Source organism: Nuphar pumila, chromosome 8 (assembly GCF_984573655.1).
Source record: "Nuphar pumila chromosome 8, dmNupPumi1.hap1.1, whole genome shotgun sequence".
NCBI lineage: Eukaryota > Viridiplantae > Streptophyta > Magnoliopsida > Nymphaeales > Nymphaeaceae > Nuphar > Nuphar pumila.
In genome coordinates this window covers 46183038-46187484 of record NC_143256.1, presented here as the reverse complement: position 1 = coordinate 46187484, position 4447 = coordinate 46183038, and the positions used below count along the sequence as shown (strand labels likewise).

General features: G+C 40.0%; 1 non-coding gene across 1 annotated transcript; it reads right to left on the bottom strand.

The window, feature by feature from the left end:
• Positions 1 to 2747: 2747 nt before the first annotated feature.
• Positions 2748 to 2850, bottom strand: LOC149829924 (small nucleolar RNA R71). Its single transcript, XR_016433962.1, has one exon. It is a non-coding gene; the product is annotated as a small nucleolar RNA R71 (small nucleolar RNA).
• Between the last annotated feature and the right edge of the window lie 1597 nt (positions 2851 to 4447).

The following is a 4447-nucleotide window of genomic DNA, read 5'->3' as shown; positions in this document are numbered from 1 at the left end:
GCTTACCTTAGCCCATTCGAGCCTAGTTGACTAAGTCAAAGTCAAAACAAAACCTAGACCTAGCCCTAGTTCGAGTCAAGTCAAACCTAACTCGAGCCTATCCAAGTTCACCCCCCTTAGCTAAACCTAAACCGAGTCCATTGGAGTCAACCGAACCTAGTTGACTAAGGAAACTCAAAACCGAACCCATCTAGACTAAACCAACCTTCGTTGACTAAGTCAACCCTCAACTGAGTCCAACCTAGTCTTAGTAACCTAACCAAGTCAAAACCTAGCCCTAGTCGAGTCCTAGTCCAACCCAAGGACGAGTCAACCTTAGCCAAACCCGAACCTAGCTAAGTTAAGATAGAGCCTAGTTGAGTCAACCATAGTCACATTCCAAGGGCTGCACCCCATGGGTCGTTAGTGGTCTCTTCTCCTTTATATTTCAGTCATCTTGTCTTTAGAATAGTTAGTTTAGTTATTTATGTAATCATTTTAGTTAGATTTTATCATTGGTTGATTGAATGTGTGATTGTTAATGTCTTTTTCTTATTAATAGTTTAGTTAGCATAGTCGTATCTAGTTTATGTGTATTGCATGTCTTATGCATATAGTTACTTTCTTGCATTAGTATTTTAGGGACATTTACATCATTAGCTCATTCAAGGCAAAGTCATGAAATGCATATCATTTGTCATTTAAATCTCATTTAGTTTTATCATAGTCAATATCAGCATATATTATGTCATATAGAAGTATTTAAGTCTGCATTATAGTTAGATTACGTTCATAGTGTTTAAAATAGATTCATATAGTGAATAGTGCATTGAAATAAAAACCAGATTTTTGCCCTATCGCACTAGCATTATTTTCTGTGCATAAACTCCGTGTTTTCCAAAAAAATTTCGTCTATTCACTTTATTGACGTGTTATTTCACTGCAGACCAAATTTCAGCTCATTCGGAGTTGAGTTGGTTTGATTTTTAAGCGTTTTGCGAAAACCGCTTTTTCTGGATTTTAAATTACAGGACTGGCGATATCCTGATTTTTCTCAGATTTGAAACGCTTATATCTGGAGTTCCCGATACTGTTTTTCAATTCTGTAAAAACTGTCGTTTTGTTCAATCTGTTAGTTGCAGAACAGAACAAATTTCGGGAAAATCGGACCTTGTTTGCCCTATCAAACAGTGGTTTTCCGATAACCTGTCAGAATGCTATTTTACACTAGTTAGGGGCAGTTTCGTAATTTTCTTAATTTCGGCCTTTTAGATTTGTTTTTAGTAGTTTCTGAATTTTAGGAGTTGCATCATCATCATACAGCATTAGTAGAGTTAAATTGAGTAATTTTAGCATTAATTTAGTATTTTAGTTAATTTTTGCTTGATAAATAGTATTTGCTTTACAATTTTCGTAAAATTAGAACTAGTCTTAGTTATTGTTTTCGTTATTCGAATAGAAAACTAACTTTGTATTTTTCTGCATCTTTAGGTTGAAAAACATATTTAGTGTCCAGGGTTATTGTCCAAGTGAGAAGATTCTTTAAGTGGCGAAACGACGGAAATACCCTTGGTGTGGAGCAGAAGACTGATTGCTTGTTTACTTTTCTTTTAGTGTTTAATTGCAGTTGTATTAACTTTGTAATTGTAGGTTGACATTTGGCATTAATAAATTGAATTTTATAGAAATATTGTGTTTAATTCCTGTTCCCTGAGGATCGACCCGTACTTACCACTTTGTGGAAAGTCGGTTTTTATATTTTTGGTTGACTATTTTCCAAAGTTTTATTGAAAATAATTGTTTTAAAAAGAGTATTCCAAAATATCAACCAAATTTTGGCGCCGTTGCCGGGGAACAGCGAATTAATTACTTTATTTCTTAGAGTTTAATTTATTATTATTTTGTTTTAGTTAGTTAATTAGTTGTTTTCTTTTTAGTTAGTAGGATTAGTAAGTGAACATAGGATTAACATAGTTAGTAAATATAGGATTCACATATTGTTCTTTTTAGGATTCACTTAATTATCATTCTGCAAGGAGCGATTAGACAGGTGGGTTTTAGAAAAACATAGTTTGTGATTTCCTGTATTTATTTGTTTTAGCATTTTAGAATAGTTTACTTTGTATTTAATTATTTAGTATAGAATTCTGACATAGCTATATAGCATATTTGTTTGTTTTTAGTTACTGTTATTTGCTTATTTACATTTTAGTATCTGTGCTAGTTTAATTTTTTAGTTAGGTCGTTTGCTTACATCTGGTCTTAGTACCAGTGTATGCAGGGTCGACGAGGTCTAGGAACCCCATTACACCCATTTGTTGACAACCCAGAGAGAATTTTACATTCTCATCGAAGTTCGGCAACAATGGCTGACATGGATCCTCCACCTCCACCCCCAGTTCTTTCACGCCCTCTGCGGGAATACTTCATTCCCACAGACTATGTTCAGGCATCCTGCATTCGGAGACCCGATGTAGGAGCGCCACATTATGAGATTAAGGCCAGCATTATTCAAATGCTTCCATCCTTTTATGGCCTTAGTCATGAGGATCCCTACCGACACTTAGATGAATTCCTCGAAATCTGTTCTACTGTTAAGATACAGAATTTCGATGATGATGCATTGAGGTTGACTCTATTCCCTTTTTCATTGAAGGACAAAGCCAAGTATTGGCTAAAGTCCTTAGATTCTGTAGAAATAGAGTCCTGGGATCAGTTGCAACAGGAGTTTCTTCGGAAATACTTTCCCATTGGTCGCACGAACCAATATCGTAGAGCCATCACTAGCTTTTCAGAGTTAGATGGTGAGCGCTTTCATGAGACCTGGGAGAGAATGAAGGATCTCCTCAGGAAATGCCCCCATCATCAGGTGCCGAAATGACAACTGGTGCAGAGTTTCTATGATGGATTGTCTGACAAGAATCGTCAGATGATCGACTCTTCATGCGGTGGGACATTCATGCTGAAGAGCGAGGACGAAGCATGGAGGCTATTTGATACATTGGCCGAGAATTCACTCCACCATGCTTCGAGCTCTCATTCTGATAGAGCCACACCCAGCATTCAGAAGAAAGCTGGCGTTCTTGAGATTGGTCCATCTACTGCACTGCAGTGTAAAGTAGACATGATTGCTCAGAAGCTGGACCAGCTTCTCTCAGGACCATCCACTACACAGCAGGTGTGTACTCTTTGTGCCAGTCCGACACACGAGATCACTGAGTGCCCTTCGGCAGCTCAGTACCCTGAATTTGTTCAAGAACAAGTTCAGGCAGCTCAGGGTTACGTCAGACCGCCAAATAACCCATTTTCATCGACATATAATCCGGGTTGGCGTAACCATCCCAATTTTTCTTGGAAGAATCCACAGTCTTCTATACAGTTGCCTTCTTCCTCTCAGCCAGTTCGGCAGTCATCTTTTACTCAGCCATTTCAAAGACCGAACTATTCTCAGTCTTCTTCTTCTTCAGTTCCTTCCCCGATTCAGCAGGAGTCTGCCCCGCAGACATCTTTTGAGGAGAGACTTCTCCAGGCATTTCAAGAGGTGAAAACCTCTAATCAGAACGCCTTCGAGAAGTGTAGCCAGATTTTGAGCTCGCATACGCAGTCCATTGCGAAGTTAGAATCGCAAATGGGACAGTTAGCTGAGGCTATTAGTAGGAGACCCGAGGGTACATTGCCGAGTCAGGCTGTCATGAACCCGAAGGGTAAGGACCAGATGACTGGAGGCCTATTTCATACTGAGACACAGCAGCAGGCTAAATCAGTTATGGCCTTGAGGAGTGGACATGAGTATCACGTTGAGAGTAGAGAGAAGATAGAGGAGCCAGAGACCATTGTTTCACCTACGTCGGCTCAATCATCATCCCCATCCCTATCATCACCTTCATCATCTTTATCCTCAGAGAAGAAGAAGGATAGGAGTGAGCCTTCTCGCAAAGAGGAGGAGCCAGCAGAGTATATTCCCCCACCACCCTATCCCAAAGCATTAGAGTCTCCTGGTTATAGAGGGAAGCAAGGTGCGAAGATCCAGGACATGCTTGATATCTTCAAGCATGTACAAATCAACCTACCTTTGCTCGATGCTATTCAGCAGGTGCCGGCTTATGCCAAATTCCTGAAGGAGCTATGTACGCAAAAGAGGAAATCCAGAGAGCGAGTTCCTAACAGGGTCCATCTGACTGAGCAGGTGAGTTCAGTACTTCAGCATCAGACACCACCAAAGCTCAAGGACCCTGGAGCCCCTATCATTGCTTGTACTATAGGGAACATCCGGATAGAACGCGCATTGCTCGATCTTGGAGCAAGCGTGAACATTCTGCCCGGATATTTCTTTGATTCTTTTGGGCTAGGTGAGATGAGATCGACTCCGATTACACTTCAACTGGCAGATCGTTCCGTCAAGGTACCGAGAGGTGTCTTGGAGGATGTGCTAGTTAAAGTGGATGACTTTTATTTTCCAGTCGATTTC